This window comes from Neodiprion virginianus, chromosome 1 (assembly GCF_021901495.1).
Source record: "Neodiprion virginianus isolate iyNeoVirg1 chromosome 1, iyNeoVirg1.1, whole genome shotgun sequence".
Lineage (NCBI taxonomy): Eukaryota > Metazoa > Arthropoda > Insecta > Hymenoptera > Diprionidae > Neodiprion > Neodiprion virginianus.
Window position 1 is genome coordinate 9,856,599 of NC_060877.1, and position 23,776 is coordinate 9,880,374.

A 23,776-nucleotide genomic window follows, 5' to 3' on the forward strand; every position below is an offset into this window, starting at 1 on the left:
TGGTAGCGGTTCTTTACAATCGCCTTCTGCATGTGTGTTACATTTGCGAATGTTTGCCATGCCAGGGAACCGTGAAAGGTTGACGACAAGCGGAGTGTTTCGCTGTCAGAGAAATATAAGAATCCGAGAAATTCAGTATACTTAATCCGTTTCAAGATATCGGGGAAAAGTTGAACAGATGAGCATACTTTCTAAAGTGATTTCTTTGGGTTGACTGCCGCTCAAAAACTGACATCATTTTTGAAAATATCACAAGCCACTGACCACATTTTTGGAATGTTTCATCGCTTTTACTGTCCGACACATAGGCACGAAAAGTGAATTTTACACTTCGGGGAAAGCGAAGTGTATCGCAATAGCATTACTATTTTCATTTTAAATTCTTAAGAGATTTCAGAGATAGGTTCCTTACTTTGCTAAGATAGTACTTGTTTAAAGCTTACGATAGTTCTCATTATGGAATAATGGTCATTACGTCCACCTTTATTTGTTTACGAATACACTTATCGCTCTTGAAAGAAAGATAAACCCATTTCTTGAAAATCCTGAGCATTGAACTTCGCTTGGCTTTATCGCAAGGCAATGAGAGAATACTTTGGCTTGCTATTTGTAGGCTAGCAACGCGATGCTGTTTCTCAACGTATTTTGTCTAGTGCTGCTGTTTTGTATTTCTCATTTTTTTTTTTTTTTTGCTAACCCGCGTTTACAATTGCATCTTATCAGATATATCTGAATTGTAAACTGCATCCACCCCGTCGTTGGTACGCCGTCGAGGTATCTTTTCCTTGTTGTAAGGAAAGCAGTTCACCAGTATTTGCGCCACTTTAATAATATTCATTCAGACGAGAGGTGAAATCAATTTCTCTGTAGATGTTACGCATCGGCGACGTTACGCCTTGTAAAACGACGAATGCTGATCCGAGATCTCCCGTCATGGGTTCGGCAAAGGGCGAAGAGTTTACAACTCGAGTTCAACCCGTTGGTCTGATTTTCATTCCTTGGTGTCGTATAAATATATTTTGGAAAATTTCGCCCAGCGTTACACCGAAAAGTAACGCAAACGCTACGGCGGGGGGGAACCTTAGGGAATCCCGGTGTTGGAAGTCACTGACTAAATTGTTCACCAAAAAGATAGAAAAAGATGAGCCCCCCGACGTTGTAACAATTACGGTGCCAGCAGTCACTCTCTCGGGGCGCAAGCACTGGGTACGTTTGGTGCTGGTAGTTTACTGTCAGCTGGGAACCGTAGCGGCTGTTATACCAGCTGGGTAGTCTGGCTTTGACAATTAGAGTGTGTACAGTATATATGTGTGTGTGTGCGTGTACACCACGAGCACCTGCAGGTACAGCAATGCCTGCCTACATATCCGCCTACGCAATTTCTAACTAATTTGCAAACGTTGTTGTGCACCGTGCTTTACTCTCTCTATTCGCATGGGTTAATCAACGCAATGTGGTCATAATTATAACAAAACCGTTTCAGATGCAGTCCTGTATCCTCGGCTCGATTGTGCCTTCTTATTACCCAGCTTGACTCGTGCTAATTCAAAACGAGCTATTCCGGGAGAAATTTTTATATCATTTTTTAGTATGAATCGGGAATTTCCTGTTATTTTATGTTTTTGATTAAGGTCTATTCCCGATTGATGCGAAAATTTGTTTCATTTCACTTCCGTTGTCACTATACTCACGTTATCTTAAATTATGGACTGGCCAAACATCGTGCATCTTTGCGTGAATATTTTTTCCGTACTTATACTGCTTGTTAATTTAATGTTACAAGTTGCGTAACGAACGTACTTTTGCGTCTGGTCTTGTTATACGTCGTCGCGACGATGGAACGACGACCTTAGCGAAAACGATTAAGGTTACATTGGGTAATAGTATTATTTCATGAGAAATGGACGCAGTCCATGCACCGCCGGTTACAGAGACGTTGCTATTTCATTGTTTTCACAGTTTTGCGTAATGCCTAGCCGGCTTTTTACAACTGCTATCCTCTTGATTCCGGGTAACTATTCGCTAGGAGTGAAAATTTTATGTGATTCTTGTTTTTAATTTAAGACGTTAGAATCATCTTGATATATAATTTCAAGACAGCTTCGAGGCTTAGCATTTACGCTTTCTCTCTGAAGTTGTGGTCGTGAATTTTCCAATCGCATAACGTGAATTCAACCGTATTTCAAAGCAGACGAGGAGTAGACGCTTCGTTCAAGAAATATAGAATACTGTAAGCATGTTTTGATTGTCACATTGCCGCTTGCTTTCCAAGTAAATAGATCATGCGATCTATGAATTGTTAATTATTATTTTGTGAATCTTTCTTGATTCGTTTTCTGAAAGGAAGCACACCATAGTCTGTATAGGGTGGACAGATTTTACTTGGCGTTTGGGGTTTTATCATCCATGAGATTGTAGTAACCAATTTAGTTCCTGATATTCGATTTATCGTGTATTCGGCTTACACTTGAATATGAAAATATGTTACCGCTGTGCACAAATTGCAGGGGTTGAAAATGAATTATTTATTTTCAGGTAAGCAATCAATTCAATCGAGATGTTAGGTCACTGGAGGTGCTGGTAAGTAGTCAGTTTTAGTAATATTTTTATTCTTTTTAAACAAAACGAAAAAACTATGAGTTCTACAAATTTTGTCAATTTAATATTATATATTGAGCTTAGGATTTTTATAGATGCTGTTTTACTCAAGCGGCTTACAAGTTCAGTATATGAACAAGTTTATTCAACTGTTTGCTAATAACCGATTATCTTGTAGCGTCATAAAGTCGACTATATGAGGTACAGTATCCGCATCTCTGGGGCAGGAAATTGAAAATGCAGGAACCGGATACAAAAGTATACAATATTCCTGTCTGTTGTTTAAGGGATTTAAAGCCATTCGCGAAAGGCAATCTATGAATTGCCGTCTACTTTTTGACTCTAAAGTTCCACTTACATTCTTATCTTTCGCAATACGTAATTAAACATAAATTCGTTTCGAATAACCGGTTAAAAATTGCAAGGAACCAAACCAGACACGTATAAATAAAGTATAAATGACCGTCTATAATACATACGGTCATTTTGGCTTTATCTGGCTGAATAAATATTTTAGTAATCACATCAGTGATCTGCAAAAATGTTAATGGCTAATGGGATATTATACCGCAACACTGTCGATATTATACTTCGATAACTATCCTTACTGCAAAAAACCTATCCATAATACTAATTCCAAATAGTTGGAAAAAACAAAAATAAAAATTTTGGAAGCTAGCCAATTAACCACACAACTAATCACCCTAAATCGGTAAATGACATTTGCCTGAAACAAAATCGAATCATCAGCGAGCAGATTATTATTTAAACGTGAAAAAAGTTGCTGGGTATTTTCGAACGAACGACGAGATTCGGACTGATGCCGCACGATAGCGGATCCGGAATATCATCGAGGTAATGAAATCGCGTTTCGGACGCCGCAAACTAGCCATACTAATGAGGGCGGTTTGTGCGTGGGCGCCCTTTCGCCTCGCCCCGACAAGACGACTTACGCCCAGCGGAAGAGCAAACAGGGCTCCACGCGACCCAGGTTCTTGGCGTGGCTCCTACCCACCTCGACGCAACGAGTAGTAAAACTACTCGAGTAGGCGCTCAACCAGTTAATTATAGGATTAATCTGTAAACTGGATTGTGTATCCGGTGATCAACCTCGCTCACGCGTTCAAATGCACCTCGGCGTTCGTTCGTTCGTTCGTACGTGCGAGTTGAGTGAGCAGGTAGAAGCCTACCTACATACATTTATAAGTAGGTAACAGCTTCTCCTGGGATGCGACTCGCGTGCCGCCGCCTCGTCTTATCGCGTCTGGTAATCTTTCCGCGATCCAAACGCGTATCATCGTATTCATCTCTGATATATATTCGTGAACCAGTTATATTCAGAACCGGCCGCTGCGGATATTCGCCGCGAAATCAATCGAATCCTGAGACGCCGGAGCGCTTCGCTCAAATCGGGCCCAGTTCATCCTCTTTGAATTATTCATACAGCCTCCGGGTGGGGTGGATTCGGACACGGAGATCGGCATGTGTGTCTGTATGACTTCTCGAATTCAATGTTGACACAGGACTTTGCTCGATGGTCTCTGCTCGGTCCTGATAACTACCAGCGATGGTCTTGCCACCGGGTCACTGATAACCATCGGGGCTTTGACGGACTTGGACGAGAGACCTTGAATATTTAGCGTGGGCATTTTCAACTGACGAATACATTTTCGACTAGTTTTTATACGATTTTCGGGAAGATCGAGGGTATCTTCTTTATATGCACTTAAATTTTGTCTGGTTTGGGTAGATTATCTTAGGTTACATTGCGGTGGAAGTATGAAAGGAATTCAGCACCAGCCAGAGTCCAGATAAAGATATGAAAATGCCAAAAGATCGTTGCGGTGTAATTTGGATTGTACAAGTCGTAAATAATCTTTGATCTTACCGCTGAAAGTCGTCTGGATTAATTTATCTCTACACCAAGTAGCAGCAATATACAGGGTGGGCCAAGAAAAACCGCAACGATTTGAAACACGAGTAAAATGCGAAAAATTTTATTCCAGAAATTAGAAGAATGAACCTTTCAGACTAAGAAGTTAGTTTGAAATGAGTCGTGGAAAATCGGGAAATATCAGGGAATTTGATATTTAATGGACGTTTGACACCCTCACTCTGTACATTGTACTTGTGAGGGGTGTATTCCGTAATTTACTATGCGCTTATACGTGATATCAAATTATCCATAACTCCATCGAGAATACCGATTTCCACGAACTTACCTAGAATCTGTAGATCATGCAGCGATCGTGCAGTTGGTTCCCACCTGGAACATATAGTGTACAGGTGTAATTAGTTTAGCTGAAGTGCGTAATCTGATTCCGTCAACTCGGATACACCGACGATATCCTTACAAGTTCCCGATGTATCCCAGTAACGACAAGACTCCTCAACGTCAAGTAACCACCTTAACAGCTGTTTTCCTTCACTGATTGTTGGTTATGCAAGAACCTGGTGCCGACACCGTAATACGCGAGCCAGTCATCGCTCGACGCTTTCTTTGCTCGTTGCTCGCTCTTTCATTGTTTCCATCTCTACACTCTATTCGCGTTTCTGCAGCTCACGTCACGGCGCTGACTTTACGGTCGGCATTCCCGGTGCAAAGCGGTTTTTCACTCGGGCAGTTTGTCACGGAAACAAAAGGTGCACAGCAGAATTCACTTGACGTTATTATCGCTTAATGCAGGTCGAATGCGACGCGGTGATGTCAAAATTCTTTGGCTATATTCTAGAATCCGAATAGTCGACAAGTTGTTTTAAAGTGAAACGCAAAATGTAACCTGCGTTGGTAAAAAAGAAAAATTCGATTTTGTGGAAAGCCACAGGTTTCTTTGTCAATTCGGTTTGCGATATCGTCTCCTGATAAGAAATAGCGTGCGTATGAATGAATATATATATGTATATCAAGCAGCCATTTATCACTGTCGCTGAATGATATTATTCGGGCACACTCTGCCTTTTGAATAATGCAGTGTGGACAAAATATATACATGTATACACGGTTACGAGATTTTTCCTCCCTTGGCATGGAATATCGCGATGCTTTACAGTACAGCCTACGGTTCGATTTGTCAAATGTTTTCAATTACACATACGTAGTCGTGTTGGGGAAAATCTGTGACCTACATTCAAGTCTGCATAATTTATAGGAAAGGAAAGATTAATTTTTTCGGTAAACCAAAAAGAAACACGAAACACAATTGTAACCGCTTGATTGGTAATTTATTGTATATCAGACAAACCAGTGATCCTGTTTACGAAATGTCGACTCAATTGGATTCCACAATTATAATCGTCGGCTAACTCTTTACAGAAGCAGGTATATTTACAGCCTATTTTGACATTTCTTACTCCGCGATTGAAAGCTTTCACGTAGCGTTGCATTGATACTAGCGATAAAAGGATACCAACGAGAACTTATTCTGTTAAGAAACAGATGAACTCGTCATTTTTATCATCGTTGAAAATAGTAAATAGCATAAACTCAAACGTGCACTGCAGTCCTACTGATGTACTGTTTCGGTCAATTTCTTGCAATCACGGTTGTTAATTAACATTCCAACTAAGTAAACCAACAAATTCAAAGTTCCCTACAACGTCATTCACGTACGCGGCAGAAAATCGTACTGTCAATACGGACAAAAACTTTGTATGGTCCATGTACGAGGATATTATTATATGCTGCTCGCGTAGTCGGCACTCTGTATATTCACGACCTCAAACCTGCATCCCATGTTCATTTAACGCAGTCTGTATTAGGCAATGCCGGCCGCGTGTGCGCCGGAGAGCGATTGATTCCACACTTGATGCAAAACGACACGTTTTCATGACTTGCTACAGGTTAATGTGATGAATAATGGACATCGCCGGCCATTAATCAGTCCGCCCCGCTTTTTGCCTACAAACAAGCGCGCCCCTACCGATTGCCGTTGATACGTCACTTTCAGATTACACGATTTACACGCATTTCGCGAGCATTTCACGCGCATGCCCGAGTCTCTGAAAGTATTCATTCGTACGCTCTTGCTCGCTGTACGTAATTTCTGCTGTGACGAACGGACTGCGATTAGGAATGAACCTTCGAATCATTTCTAAACCCATGTCTCTTTCACAACGCCCCGTATCATAGGTAGTATGTTTTCCGACAACTCAATGCCGTCCTCATGACGAATGATATTATTGTAGGTACACTCGAAAACAAAAAAAACCCTTGACTGATCTATGTACGAAAGACTTCCGTCAACTGCTAACCGACTACATAACGATATTATGAAAATGCAAATGAAGGTTGAATTGAGCTGTTGAAATATCAGCATGGTAACGTCGATTAGATTCAGGCAAAAATCGCTATCTCCTGATCAATCTGCCAAATGATTTTCTTGTATTTGGACTCAACTAGCGAAAGATGTGTCAGCTTCGTCATACTTATTGATCGAGTCTACTTATTGTCGGTGAACTGAAATTTTGCAGGATAAATAGTTCCACGTCACTCCGTCGGAAGTAACCGGGTACTTTCTGCGGTGGAAGTAGCTGAAAACTATTCGAAAAGCTTCAGTACTAGTCGGCGAGACGACGGGAGACGTTTACTCACTGTCAGAACTTCCGTAGGCAAAGTTTTGTTCAACTTTGGAGAGAGAGAGTGTTCATGATTGTGCTGAAGAATGAAACGAGTCGTCATCAATGGATCTGTAAGAAAGAGAAGAAAAAAAAAAAAAAAATGGAAGTCTTTCCGAAAACTGGCAACTACGCCGATGGCTACGGTTTCATTTTCGTTTTTCAACGAAATATAAACAATGGGTTTGTATAACTATGTATTGGCGGTTCCACACAACCGTAAGAACAACAGCTCTTCGGTATCGATTGAGATGAAGAGAGCTTGCACGCATGACTCGTTTGTAATAAAATTAATGGAGCGTAGCTAACCTCGTGAGGACATTCTCCTTGCTTTCATTTACCTCTGTAACTTCTGCTTGAGCAATTCCACGCTTCAATTTCCACACATGCAACTATGCCCGCCTCCGAGGTCTTTGTTACTTAGTTTACTGCTGCCGCGTTTCTGCGTTGGCTATTTTCATTCTAATGCCGATGTGGAGTTAGAGAGATTCAGATTATTTATAATTTTCCCGCGATTTTTTACGCGCCATCTCATTGAAATATGCGTAAAATTCCACTGAAGCAGAGGTTGGTAATTGAAAATAAAACGTTCTGATCATAGTCATTAAGCAGACACTTTTTTACCAACGTAGTAAAAACAGATTTTCAATGTTTTAGATCACGGCGATCTTCCGTTCTATGTTATAAGTTAAAGATCCTACGAATAATTTCTAATATGATTAAGTACTGCTGCAATCCTGTCAGCGGCTAGATCGATAGTCCAATTTACTAAATCGAAAAGTCGCGGTGAAAAAAACTGGAGTAACATCAGCAAAGAAAAAAAGAAAAAAAGATAAAAAACGTGGCAGTCCCTCCAGTAAGAATTGCTTACAACAGAAATTTTTTCGCGTAAATTTTTCTGAGGATAATAAACGTATGTCGTCATCCGCGTGATACCGGTCGCACTATAAAGTTTACAATATTTTTTTTTCTCTTCAACAATTCTGTGAAACAATTAACTTTTATGTTAGGCATGCAGCGGTGCCTAATATAAGATATAAAAAACAGTTCGAGTTCTAATCACATGTGTTTTATGGCTTGTTATACGGCGGATAATTATGATTCACTCACCATGCTTGTGAACAACGACATTATTTTGAAATGAACCGTGCACCAAACGACGAATCGGGACACTGACGGATCTGCCAAGTACCTCGCATTTAATTTCTATTTATAATTGGTCGAAGCGTTGACTTGTCCCGACGGCTCGACAATACCGTATAAATCAGGTTTCTTCATCTCATTTTATCACCTCTAATCAGTTTTTTCATATTAACACTAGGACGGTAACGGGGGTTGAAAAAACACCCAACGTGGATTTAATTTTTCCGCTACAAGAGAACAGCTTACGTTTTCGACTTGAGACACCGACCATAATTCACACTTTTTTGAAACTTACGTAAAAAGTTCTTTGACCCACGTGATTCTTTATTCAAAAAATGAAGAAAATGATACTCCATAGGACCCTTAACGATACGATGTACCCGAGAGATAGAAATTACGAGATTGGGGGATTTTTTCACCCCCGTTACTAAAATAGGTAAAAAAAATAAAAAAATATATAACTTTGCCGTTCTAGGGTTGATTTTAGCCGGTTATCTTATCGCGTTTCTACATATCGATGTTATTCCTGCAACCCAATTATTCGCTACAGGTTTTTCAAAGCTTGTACTCGTTTGCGACGAGGCATACCTGAATTAATCGAAAAATAGGGCGAGAGAATTGAACCTGCGATTGAAAATTAGCACATATGTATTGTAAACGGGCAGAAAGCCGCTCGAACAGTATCGCCATCGATAGCCAGGTGGGAGTTAGCGCCCCCCTCTCTATACGCGGCGTTCTACATAAACGGACACGTACATTTATAACGTGTGTACTCATTGGATGTTCACGGCCAACGAGTCGCGGCGAGTCTTCGTCGCTGGCAAAGGTAATTGCTTTACCTACTTTATTAGGCCATACAATGACACGCGTACCGACGTCCGGATGAATTGCTCCCGCGTGAGCCGTCTGCATTATTCGTACCTACTAACATTAATTATGTACCGTGTCATAAATGCCGACTCCGCGAGGCGCTTTGCACGGATGCCTCCTTCGAAACATTGGTCAAATTTCGCGTCTTCACTTTTCGATCATTTATTCATTCACCTGGCATGTATGTTCACCGTGACATCGTTGCAGACGTACGTATTGGTATGTAATTTAGAGACTATGAAAATTTTACGCGAATCTAATCGCACTGTTATATTGCAGAAAACTATGTCAATGTACGTAAGAGCCTGGAACACAACGGTTGTCTCACAATTGGACGCATGAAAAATATAATACACCGACTATGTGGTCATTTTGAAAATTTCTGTATATGGAAATGATGCCTTCTATAGTAAGAAAGTTTTGCTCGAGCCTCTGATAGATTTACTCGAGTGATTTCCGTCTTTCGTTTCACAATCAGTCTGCTGCAAATCTAGAAGCAGGGTCTTGTACATTTGAAACGAAGTGGTATTCACTCATAGATCGAGCGATAAGCAATTTCAAGGGATTCCAAGCAACTCGAAAGTGACTGCTTTCCAAAGTAGTTTACGATTTCAAGAAGTAAATAAATGTACGATATTATGCGATTTCAATAGATTTTACGTGATTTTAATCGATTACGCGTGATTTCAAATAATTTCACGCGATTTTACGGGATTATCCGTGATTTCAAGCGACTTTACAGTGACTGTTTTCAAAAGTAGTTTACGATTTCAACAAGCGAACACGCCCTTGGTTTGAAAGCAATCATATTGCAAAGCAGCTTGATTTTTCTGCCATACCATCAGGAACGATTCATTTCTGTTGCAATTACCACCCGTAATAGACTACAATCTAAATCGTAACTTGAATGTTACAACCATTTTGGAAATTTTTCATTTCTGTAATCCGAACTCGTTCGTTAGTAATCGGTATAGATTTGCAAGTTTTGGGTTACAGGTGTCGAAATTTTCCGAAACCAGATGCCGACTGTCAAAAATAATTGCATTACTGTGCATCATTATGACTATGGCTATCACACAAAAGAAGGTGAATTTGGTTTCGTCTCTGTGCGCAGTTCGTTCGACGTTCAGTGTTCAGTTACTGGTAATTGTAAGGCTAATTGGTGGGCTAGTTCTCATTCTCAATGGTCGTGTCTGCCGTGATCCTTTCGCAATAATTTATCCCGTTTATGTCTATACTTGAGCTCGCCTGGCCGTGGTTGCGCAAAAATACATGCTTCTCTGGGCGCAGAGTCGACCGTTTGAGTTTCTAACCATTGTTGGTCTGGTAGGACGCTGCTATTTAAACTCCAAAACCCGATTGAAGAGAGATAAGATCGCTAGTTGTCCGTAACCGAGTGACGTCGTGATGAAATCCCTTTGTGATATACCAACTCGATCAATTGGATGAAGCCCGCAATCACCGCCCCACGAGTTCCATGCATTACAATGAGCGCCCAAACTCGCACTGTGCGTTTCAACCTTAACCTTAGCCTCGATCTCAATTACCGTTATCCTGATTTTAAAGTTGAATAAAATCATTGCGGAAGCCTTTCGCTATCAGGCGTATCATGATATTCAGCAGCAAGAGAACCAGACAGCCGAAGTCGAGCTTATTGTGCTGTTTTCTCTCAGTTCCTCAAACTCAATCAAATGAACGAAAATCGGAAAGGGCTATCTAACGCTGAGCTTTTACCCGTCTTGGTAGAAGTCTTCTTTACCATCTCTCTCTCTCTCTCTCTTCCTATGAAATATCATTCTCTCGTACGAAAATTCTGTTGGAGCTGTAACGAAGGACTATTTAAGTAGCACAATTATATTGAGGGACTCAATTCTGAGAACGTATTGAAATCAGAATATATAAATTACAATAGTTCACATGGCCAATCATGGGCAAACATATGACTAAAGCCTTGATGAAACTTCAAGGAATTTGCTATTATCATGATTAAAAAAAAGCTTACTTATTATTCAGTAGTCCGTACATTGATTAAAATTGTACCCTTCCGAAATATTATCATGTCGAAGTTAGTAAAGTCATCGTAACGATTCATGCTGAGGAAAAACCATTATTTCTTGATTTTGGAACTTTTTGAAATTCCGCAAACCGTAATAAAACAAAACATCGTATGATCATATTTGGAAATCTTTGTTTCTTCAAAATCATTGTAAAAATAAAAAAATAGGCATTTTTCTCAATGTTTCGTTACGGTAACGTTACTAACTTCAACCTCGTGAAATATTACTACTGGGCTTGAGAGTCCCCGCGTATTTCCATCTTGATATCTCTCAGGAATCGATTTTGCTACTTTTGGTCGTACCGATAAGAGTGTGAACTTGACAGAAGTTATTATTATTGCGAAAGTTCATTTGACACCTAATAAGTTACGTTAGGGATGTATAATTGTGTATTGGAAATAAGATTATTTAGATGAAAAAAATATATTCGCATTACTAATTGTTGTGTTAGTTCATATTGAATAAGTAGCCTGGTTACTATTGAAACAACATTTATTGACTGGTAGTGCGTTACATATAGATATCTCGTTTGCTCTAACTCTTCGTCATCTCGCAGACCGGTCACGCATAAACGCCTTGAGGCGACGTTGCAACACAATTTGAGAACCGCACACTAACCAAAAAACAATCCATTGCTACCATAGCAACGATATTGTTTTTCTTAAAGGCTGTGAAAAATCGTCATATCCAAGAAAATTCACAAGTCATTTTAAAAGAAATTTCACCTCAGTTGAATCCATCTTTTCTTTTACTCTGGAATCCACAATTGATTTCGATCATCGCCTAAACCTTCTTCGTACCTTTCCGAAAGAATTTTCACACTACGTGTTTTTTTCAGTACAAAAAAAGTAATGCAGCAGATTCCACGCAAAGTTTGTTTATACAGGGTTGCTCTGTGTAACAATAAAACAACGCAGAGTCACCAAGGTTCGAGACATGCCCAGTTGGCTGCCTATAACCGGTTCATGCGATTCTTGTCATACAAATTTCCACGTCGAAATGTCGTACTAATGCCATCGGTCAACGGTAGCAGCAACAGCAGGCAGAAGCCGGCAGCGTACGCTCTCTGGCCCTTTGATTTATCGGGACTTTTCAATCAGCTCTCTCTCCCCCTCCTCCCCCTCATTGATTTACGACACGTAATTATAGCGCTGATCACTTACGAGCGGTAATAACGAACCGCCATCCATACGTAGAGCACAAACCCAGGCGTTAATAATTAAATCCGATCGAGTCGTCCTACATACACAATACACGTGGTGTACTCCAGGAATATCGAGGTGAGCGTCTACCTGGGAGGGGCGGCACGTTATTCGAGGACAAAACTGCCCCTTGGGCTATCGGCTGCGCCTTGCGTACTTCAAATAAACCTGCTCATAAGCGTGCATGTCTGTGTTCGCTCGTACAGCAACAACGACTGCAATTTTGATGTGACTACCGAGTCAGGAAGCCTGAAAAGAAAGTACCTAAGTATACCTGCGGGGTATGGCAGTTGTACCGTTATATTTCTAGATTATTGGCGTACGAGCAAGGTAAACCTAGACGAAGGTGAATCCTCGTTCGCAAATTGATCGTCAAGATGGCAACGATTCATTAAACCGTGCAAGTTTAATCAATTCACCGCTACTTTCACGCCTCCTGCGTGTATGCAGAGAAGTATGTTCGTTGAACGAACGATGAACGCGTTGACTCAGCTTGTTCGATACTGTGTGTTACCCTGAAAATGTAGTGGGATTAATATGTCGCGATAAAGTTCGTTGTACCAGTATTTCATTAATGCCAATAACCTGACACTCGGCGTTTTTACTACTCTGGAAACACGTTTTTCCCCTTCGGGTACCTTAGCTTGAATCTTAAGAGCAGCTTATCAAAGTTCACGGATATCTTACCACCGGCGTAACTGAGACGGCTCGAAGGTGTTTTGCACGCTCAATCCGTACTCTCGAGTCACACTTTTGCGAGTTTGCGGGAGCAGCTGGCTGCGAGACAGGCACTACAGGGATACAGGTTCACTGAGAAGCAGTGGACGTGTATCTGGTCTCTCGTATATTATACTAAAGGTAGTAACTACGGTACTGGCGTACAACGATCTGCCGCCTACAACGACACGCGAATGGAATTTCAATCACGTGCCTCTGACTCTTGAAACTTTCTAATAGATCGAAGGTGGGTAAGGGGAGGTCTGTAGTAGATGCTTAACGAAAAATCTATCGCAAAGCCAACAACCAAGTTGAATTACCAGCCTGTCCACAGCGCTATCGGAAACGTTGATTAAACGCAAGATACTCTTGATGATGATACACTCGCGGAAAAAATTAATACCCCCTCGCCCCGTTGTTGACCGAAATATGTTCAACTTTGAAACGCTGCGCGCTGTAACTTTGCGTAAGATTCAGATCAAAAAGCTGAGGCAAAAACGACGTTGAAGCTGAAAATTTTGGTTTCGAGCTCCATTTTTCAGATTCAGTTTATATTTTGCTCGATATTTAAGTCGCAATTCAAGAAAACTGTTGACTTCCACTAACGTGTACTCTTCAGAGGGTTGCTCTAATCAAGAACATATCCCTTAAATGTGTTATCTAGCATAGCGGTGCTGGCATTGATTCGGTAACTGAGCAACGATTATCATCACGTAATTATATTGTATCGGGGAAAATTTGAGAATGCATAAGTGCAGCTTTCTAGATCACGCTACATTATACAAATACACGCGATTTCGCAATGGATACACAGCTTGCGAACGCTAGTGGCGTTATTGAAGGTCATTGTTTCTTGCAACCTATGACCTTCCCGCGTTGCATGCTGCTTCCGCTTCAGTTGTTAGTTAAATGCTCGCTGAGAATTTATATTGCCAGCTTGCAACTCGTATCGTGTCCTTGAAACAGTCCATGAATGAACCAATTGTCCACCATGGGTTGAAAAGTGTATTTTATATGGAAATAACGTAATCATCACGACAGTGTCTTTCATAATCCGTACCTACTTCATTTGATTTAATGAATTCGTGAGGCACTCCAATGTACACGTGTGGACATTAATTCAGAAACGGCTAATTTTTCAGCCTAATCTGCGTTACCAACGTAATCGACTCGGTCGAAAAACTCTCTGTCGTCTCTGTATCAATGTTTACCATGTGTATATCATTTGTCCTTGAATAGTTTTCGTTTCGAGAGAACAAGGGACGCCCTTGGATAAGTAAAATGATCTTGACAAAATTGTCGGTCGTGTAATAGTACCAACCAAAGATTACGTAATACTTTTGGTAAAATATGTACAGGTTTCTTTGTATACAATAACTCCGGTACAGAAAATGAAAATACTACCATCCACGGTCTGACATAATTGTAGATTAGGCACGCTATGGGCATATATTACATAGTTCTGGACGCAAACTCCGTAGCGTCACAGAGCTCACTCGGGTCTCGACCTCTTCCGTAATTGCTAGTGTAGCTAGAATATCAAAAACCTCAAGACCACGACAACCGACGACAAATGTAACAAGTAATAATGCATAACGCACTCACAGGACGAGCTGTTACACAATTATAGAGAGACTGCCGCGATACTTCGGAGGTCTGTTGTTACATTTCTTTAATAACTTTTTGGTATTTTTTTCCGTACTCTTAGTTCAGTCAAAAGACAAGCAGCACAGTCTTATCCGATCTCTCGATCTGGTTTGGAGACTAGAATCGGCTCGACGAATTCAAAAGACTTGAAACGAGTTGAAGTCAACTCATATGACTTCACGTTCTAATCTTACTTGACTGTATTTAGCTTCGTGAGAACTTAAGTTAATAGTGCAACACTAAAATTCGTGTTCTCAATGCCACTACAAATTCCTTTGTTCATGACGTTTGTTCAATGAAATTTTTTCATACAACGTAGCACGCGTTTTCATTGGATATAATCCAGTTCTCAGAACGTAACAGGTACCTAAGCGGTGAAAGGGAATGGCTCCATCTATTTTATTCACATTCATATATTGTATACACGGAACATACATTCTTACACTATCGTCTGAAACCTCGTATCGAGTTGGCACAAGTTTACAAACTGTTGAAGTCACCTGACACGAACAGGTCTGTTTCGCAATGAAAAACGGAAGTGACCGAAAATCTGTGGGGCTTTAAGTCAGCTCGACTGTGACCTTAATTTTCATTTCTTATTGCGTAGCGAAACATCACGATGATCTTTCGTCGTCATTTTTGAACCCACATAGTGTTCTACTACATACAACAGATTATTTCCTAAACCGAACGAAACATACAGGGAATTACTCTATACGCGGATGAAGTAAATGTTGTTCCGTTTCAATTACTGGGCTATCTTCAGCAAGAATCTTGCTGCATTATTCATGATTATTTAGTGACCCTAAAACTTGTTAATGCCTACTTACGTATTCAAACACCGCTCGGTGGTGTTAGTTGGATAAACCGAGAGTCGGCGCGTCGAGTTCTGAGCCCTCTATTCCTGGCAATGCACATTTACGCCTTACTCGTGTTCCTCGCCTCTTCTTACCACGCTCAATGCGCTTAGTTCAGGTGGTATTTACAAGTAACGTGTACACATACGCGTGGTGCGTTGGTCGATTTTAATGGTCAATCTAGAAACCCTCGTATTTTCATAGTTTTCTCACCTTTTTTTCACTCATTCTTAGCGCTTCGTGATTGTTTTTTTCAAGTTCCGAGCCTCGCTCACTCTTGGAAATTACGCTAACCCTAAGCGTTGTACGCTACCAAAGTTTATGACTATGAGATAACCGCGTTGATGTAGTGAGATTTGCAGTCTAATACAGAACCGACAAGTTTCGCGTGGGAAACTTACCCTGCATGCAGGCTTCAGCTCATCGTCGATCGACATTCCTCATTACTCTTAATTTTTATTCAGGCAGCACGAATGTTTTGGAAATCTAATCTGTAAATAGGCTCCTGGATAACAGTATTTGATCGAAAACAGTCCAATCAATTAACCTTAAGAAACAAGTGCATTTGTGTATCTCCTACTACATACTTGATTAAATTTTTGTTATACTCAGATATATTGCCTTGAAAAAACGTTTTTCGTCAAATGTTTATCATTGAAGCACGCGTAGATTCTCGCGTTCTAAGTCATGACAACGATCCTTTTTTCCTCTGAAATGGTTTACAGTTCACAATCGCATCTTATAGGCGTATATCTATCGCATATATCCCTCACGTGATTGTGTCAAACGCCGTAAATTTTTGTTCTCGCATTAAAAAGTAATGGGACGTTACAGAGAAGCACGTGGAATGCCAGATGATGACGGATCCCGTTAAACGCTCGCCCATAACAATCAAGAGGAGAAATTGAATACTTCCGTTTTGTTCGTGGAGCCTTTTTAAGCGTTTGTTTCTTGGCACAGAGTTGTGCGTTCCTATCATAATCGTGGAATATAGGAAGGAGGCTTGCGCATGTTCACACTGATGGACTCGAATCTATGGTGAACAAAGTTGAAGTTAGTAACGTTACTGTAACAATGCATGTTTAGGAAACATCGTTACTCGGTAACTTCAGGATTATCCGAAATTTAGTAAACCGTAATAAACAAAACATACTCAAAATTTTGAAAGCCAACTTCCTGAAAGTCGTTCTAAAATTTGACAACAATGAACTTTTCTTTGACGGTTCGTTATGTTAACGTCACTAACTTCACCCTCTTTCGCATCTGCGTTGAGCAGCTCGTGGATCTGTAAATTCTTCAGTCGGTGTGTCGTTGCGCGGATCCACGCTTTGAAGACTCCCAAGCTCCTTAAAAAGCTCTAGAGTCTTTCCTCCCTTTCACAAGCCTATCCATTCGGCCAACCATCGCTTCACTCATCCCCTAGTTATGCACACGTAGCTCGCAAAGTGACGGCAAGGCCGACTTGCCCGGGACTCTGTGTCTGACGTCTTCTCGTTCAATATTCCTGGAGAAGGGATCCAGTGCGTTGACCTATTGTGCGAGGCAGCTGCCAACCCAATTGACACAAATAGACGTAACCTATAATGAAACTCTAGACGGTACCGCGTGCTTTTGATGCCGTCAACAGTCTCGGTGGAAGTTTAGAGGTAGTTTAGCAACTCCGGTGAATACAGTGTTCCACTTTTATCACACCAAAGAAATTACCGCCGGTGCAGTGTTGGCGTTCGCAGCATGAGAATATTCAGTCTGAGTTTACGATCATCCACCAGCTATTGAGATTCTCACAGTTTTACTTAGTCATGGGCAATGCTGTTCACTGAAATCGTGATTAGTTTGATATCATGCACATGTCCAGGAACTCCTTCTTTTAAAAGGAAAACTTTCACACGATTCAGGGACACGAAATTACCACTACCAATGCTTGGATCTGTACGGATCTGTTTCTTTGTCGTCTGCCGTCGACGATTGTGCTACGTATTACTGAAATTGCGTATTATATATCCATTGCTTTTGATATCAAAAGAGTACTTGATTATCAACCAGTACGATGAAAAGTATTTTGCTTCCAAAGATATTTCATCTATACCTGGATTCCAAGTCCTGGCCTCGGCTATACCGATTACTTCAATTACTGTCCACTTTTATATTTTGCGCACCTATAATGCGACAAAAATTTCTTAGCTGAATGCGGAGAGTTCCTTTGTAGAAGTTCTGAGTATCTCCTTTCCACGTTTTCCTGTTGTGTTGAGGCATTTCTTAGACGACCGCTTTTGAACTGCATTGAAAACTGTCTCGCTTTTCACGTCTCGCTTTGCGACGCTTTCGTCGTACCAGAAGATTGAAATCCTATTTCAGAATCGTTAGGGAATGGTAAAGACGCACTGTGTATTCGTATTCCATGATTTATAAAGTTCACGAAATACCTACTTCGAAACTTCACTAAAACGTCACGCACACTCCCGTCAAAAACACATACCTAATATTCTTTCAGGCATCTGTCGAAAGTTTAAGGACGATTTAAAAAAGACCACTGCAAAACCCTTTGCGCAGTTGTAATATTATTACATACGTACATGACTATTGCTACCGTTTTCTGATTCAATCTTTAGAGAGCCAGCCTGGCTCTTTTCGGAGTCAACAGATAACTCGGAAACTCCACCGGACGTGCTGACTATTTATATACACAAATAATACCTCTAAAAAATATCGAATTTCAAGGGAAAAATGCCGGCCCTCTGAAGGTTAAAGGTTATTCTCGTACCTCGAAAGCCTTCGGGCTGTCAGCGCTGGGAAAAGCGCGAAGTTGACATTATGCTTTACTTGTTAGAACTTGTACGGGAGCATCTGCCATCGGAGGCTGCGGGTGGCGTCACGACAACAACAGCGAGCACAGTGCCGACGGGCGCAAAAAGTGGCGTGTCAACCGGATGTTTTATAGCCAGTAATCCTGCGACGGTATTGATCGAGCAAAAACTGGCTCATTGGTAGAAAAAACGAGGCTGCAACCAGCTCGCGCGAGTCGAACGATTCTCAATTCCGACGTTGAAGACGAAGAGAGAGTTTGGCTCGAATGGAGGACGGCACGTTTTCTTGGCGTTTCTTTAATTACCCGCCGAGGCTGAACGAAGTTCGAAAAGTTTGGTCCAATACCCAAAATCCAAAACTTGACTTCGAATGCTTCGAGTCGTAGCTACATACTGCGTAGAAACCTCATCATAGTCTCGATTTCGTATATTCCACATAGCAATGGTTCTAAATACTTTCGAAATACTTTTACCCCATTCAGCGGTATCGGATATCTTCCACAGTCAGAGGTGAAACTTCGGATTCACCAGAATTCTTTGGGGTCGTCGTCGACGGTTGGCCTTCTTGCTGCTCGCGACCGTGGCATGCGACACCGAGACGGGGCGTCGAGGAGAAGACGATGAGAAGACGAGGAGACGAGAAGTTCAGAGGAGTGGAAACGGGGAAGAGGCGAGAAACTTGGTCTGAACTAAAGCCGAATAATTAGTAGAACCGAGGTGTTGCGGACATGTCTAACCAACTACGCGAGATGCTTTCAAATTTTCTCACTTTCAGGGCTGGTTGTAATGCTTCTTTTTTTACTTTTCAATTGATAATTCTTTTTTTTTCATTTCACTTGTGCAACGTGCTCTGGAGCTGTGGCACTCAAATCGTATACTCTACAATTGGCATTTTAATTCACGTCGAATAGCTTTTCAATTTTCACATGTAACTGTAGTTGATTGTAACGGATCGACTGTTTTAGGTTACATATACAAATTTTCTGATCGTGATTTAAAACATCCGAAGAAGACTTGCTCAGCTGACCTACAAGCTTACTATGTGGTTAACGTTTCGTACACGTGTTCGGAAGAATCAATGAATCGATAATGAAATCAAACTCGACTATAATCATAAAAGCTTTTGATAGAGATTAAAAATTTGCACGTCTTCCAATAGCATATGACTTTCACTGTACCGGCGTCACTCTATCCAAACTCTCAAGTTTATCCAGAGTAGTTGGATTCCAATAAAAAGCTTCGTAACGCATGCCTATATTTTCTGAAAAAATGCATGAATCATTTTTCAACTGATGTAACTATTTTCGAGTCAAATTGTCGTTTTGTAACAGCATATTTAACTCGTTATATTCAACTGTTTGCAATTTTGCGCCGTATTTTAATCTAAAAAATATCAAACTAACGATACGCATCGCTGGATGCGTGAACATGCTACGTTTGCGTTTGTGGGCTCGTAAAATGTAGCAACGTCGGTCGAAATTTATACAAGGGATAGCGGTACTGTGAGTGGATTGGTTTGCCACGATGGCGTTCATCAAAATTTGATGTCGATCCCTTATGTCATAAATGTCATCGAAATATTTCTGTTCCGACGTTAACAACGCTTGGCATCGCCGATAATATATATGTTAAGAATTCTCTTGGAACCCAAAACACATAACAATAATCAACGCCTCGGAACTTTTGCAACAATTTGGAACATACGTCTTTATAAAAATGTAACGAACAAGCTCGCGTCCTTTCTGTACCGCTCTTTTTTTTTTTTTACCCTACACATAAAGTATCTTCATCATGATATTTTTTCACTACCCTGCCTCGATAAAGGATGACCTCGATTTATCAAATGGCGTGATTTTTAAGCCTTGACCAAAAGTTCAGAGCTTAGAAGCGGCGCCCAAGTTGACACGGCATTATCCCTGATATGTTCGGACATGTGTAGAAGCGAGTGTGAGCCAAGCTTCAAGTGTGGGTAGGTCGATACGCGGTACGTACGTCGGAGTCAAATCCTATCAGTAGTTGCATCATAAAACGTCGAAAGGCAATCAATAAATAGGGCGGAGACCGGTCCTCGTTGCGAGTATTCAAATGAGAAGTAAAATATGTACATATCTATGCTGTACCTTGTGCCATATGCACTTGGCGCAAACGGGTTGAAGTTGAAATGCACGCTCGTCGTTCGTCGTTCCTGGCGAATACCTCTACCTGTAACTTGTTTCACCACCCATAAGAATCGTGCCGCGCACCAGCCGCTGTATCGAAGTAATTCATTCTCTGACGTCCTATTTATTACCTAAGTTTTTTCTCCTGGTTTTTGTTCCATTTATTTATTTATTTCTTCAGGTACGTAGGTAATCAAATAGACGGCAAACGAGAAGATAATCTCATCATACCCTCTCGGTAAATGATGCCTCGAATGGTGGAAAAAGCAACGTTATTGAAAACGTCACGCAATGTCGTGTGAACAACTCTGTACGTTAATTGTAACATTTTGAAATTAATACTTCTACAATGTTATCTGGAAAGGGAGACTCGAGTATATGCAAGTCAGGAATAAATCATCCCAATGATTATTTTATAATATCATTAAAATTTACGGGGGCTGAACTGCATTCGTATTCTGTTTACGAATAATATATTTTACAATTCAATGGTGCAACTTTGAACAATTTTGAAGTTAATTATGTTAGCGTAATGGAAGATAATTTAAAGGTGAGTTTGGAAAGCAAGAAAATATTAGTAATATCATAGTAGTTGTAATAAAGTTCAAATTTTAAAAATAGTACGATTTTGTGCATTTTGACGGTTTACTGAATTTCAGTAAGTCTGAAAGTTATGAAAAAACGATTGTTTCTAAAAACACATTGTCGAAGTTGTCAGCTTCATAAAATTCAAACAGTAGCATGATATTTTCCTCTTCCTTCCATACTACCTTCATTTAATTTACTTATGTCATCACCTGAAATATGTTCCAAATATATATATATATATATATTTATATATAATCGTATGCTAGTGTTCCAGTAAATATCTATTTTACACATCCGTAAATTCATCAGTGAATTTATAGTGTAAAATTTTCTAACAATCCCGCTATATACCTGACAAATTATGCAAATAATATCATCCAGCATTTCCATTGTAAAATGTATATCAGGCGTCCGCGTTGTCAATCTACGGTGACTGTATTGATTGCGAAAAGCTGAAAGGACCGACCAGGAATTCGCGCGCGCGTGTGTTGTGTTTGTGTAACAGTCTGGCCGAACATATTCCAATTATCGAACCCGTATTAATTAATGTCCTGATAATCACTTTTCGTGGCGTGGAAAATAATTAATTTCCTCCATCAGTATTATACCCGTTGATTGAGGGAACATTCGTTTTACTCGCAGTCAAGCATCGTCGTTGCTGCGCACCCGGCTTTTCGATCCGTGGCTACCTGTGAAGCTGCCAGTGTATATCGGAATTTGAGTTCGACGTGACGGAAGGACTAATTATTACGCCGTCTGATCGATTCTCCATTCTCGTCAACATTTGTAATATTATCGCCGTTGCAACTATCGTAAAGCGTTACGTTCGTCCTGTTGCAGGGATAAAAAGTTGTGGAAAAAGTAAAAGTCGCGATGTGTATATAATCAGTTTCTTATCAATAATTTTTAGAACTAGTTTCGAACGCAGTGTTTCAAGTACTGAGTATTAATGGTCTTGTTTTATGCGGAATATTCAACCTGCTTGGCTTGAATCAAAATGCATTATACGAGTATTGTGTACTGTTATACCGTTGTAAATGGAAAAGAAACATTTCCGCCGTAGACAGACTGCGAAGTCCTTATAAAAAGTGTGTCGGTATGAGAGTAGATTTTAACGAAAACTTCTAACACGGTAACGTGATAAGTTGGCGTGAAAAAACACTTCGGAACGAGCTCGTCAGTCGAAGAAAAACATCATAAGGATGGAAAGTCACTTGTCGATCTTTTTTGTTGAACGGAAGGATACTCGGTTCTCTACCACGATACTATCTTCTCCATGAAATAAGTAGATTTTGTCATTCCAACGTGATCGAAGCGTACTAAACTCTCGTGTTCGTTATATAATCATAGACGATGAAACGTTATTGACAGAACCTGGCTTGTTTCTGTTCTTCTAAAACCTAAGCACTGATATTGGCAATAAAACCGATTTGCTTGTTGAAAATCACTTGATTCGATATCGTAAAGATTCTTCCAAGAATGATCAAAAGTATACGAAGGAGAATTATTGTTGTACTTCGCCTGATAATCTTATCTTAAATACATAACAAATACAGACTACGTCAATGTTTACCTTGAGAATATACAACGTAACCGATAAGTCAATGTTTCGATTTTTTCCGCTAATCTGAACCCCTGTGACGTGAATAGATACCACTCCCTTGTTTGCTCGTCTAACTCTTTCAACCCATCGTTATCAGTGTCGGAGAATTTAGTTACACTTCGTGGCCTCACCACTTTACAGCCTGTGATATGAATAGGTAGGTATACTCAATAACCTGGCATGCGTCATATCCGGTCCTGAACGACCAAATATTCAAGTTTGAAATTATCATTGTTGAATTAGTTCACTAAGAAGTGACCAAACTGCGACACATCTCGGCACAGGCATCCGATACAATTCCCGAAACGATAATCGCGCTGTAAAAATGCATTCGAGTATTTTTTTTTCAACGAGTCAACTGCAAAAGGAATTCCACTGTTGCTATCTTCGGAATGTACGCACTTGATGACAGTCAGTTGGTCACTAAGTTTGAAAGTCGCCTCAAAAATTTGTAACGTTTCATTTTCAGGCGTATCAATATATTCCATCAATTCGATTCTCTAATCTTTCAAATTTCTAGTATTATTAACAATTCTATTCCGTCCTCGTCAGACTCTCGCCGTCGTCATCTCTGCAGTTTGACTTGCGAAAATAATGAATTTTTGTATGAATTTTGAGTGGAATGAATTGACATTATTATTTTTTTTTATTAAAGTTTTACATTTTGTCGGTGGGCTAAGAAATCCTGCAAATTTGACGCGTTGAAGACTTGGGAGCTTTGATGCGCGACGAGTCATGAAGCGGGGTGAAAGTGGCGTAAAGATACAAGGACCGAGAAGAAGAACGAAACGGAAGAAGTCGCCAAGTAGTTACCTGGAAACACGTGAAAGCGAGGGAATACGTGGCGGTTCTACTCCCCTTGGTACCGTAGCGGAAATTCATCCGTCTCGTATCAGGGAGAAGACAATGGATGCCGC

The 23,776-nt window shown here is 40.5% G+C and overlaps 1 protein-coding gene and 1 long non-coding RNA gene across 4 annotated transcripts in view; one reads left to right on the forward strand and one right to left on the reverse strand.

Moving 5' to 3' along the window:
* The window catches only part of LOC124310326 (CCR4-NOT transcription complex subunit 6-like), a 482,747-nt gene that overhangs the window by 78,972 nt on the left and 379,999 nt on the right, over nt 1-23,776 (forward strand). The gene's annotated exons all lie outside the window — the stretch shown is intronic.
* On the reverse strand, nt 12,505-13,336 carry LOC124310330 (uncharacterized). The gene is made up of 3 exons (XR_006909643.1): nt 13,172-13,336; nt 12,808-12,999; nt 12,505-12,733 (listed from the first exon to the last, which is right to left on the reverse strand). It is a non-coding gene; the product is annotated as an uncharacterized LOC124310330 (long non-coding RNA).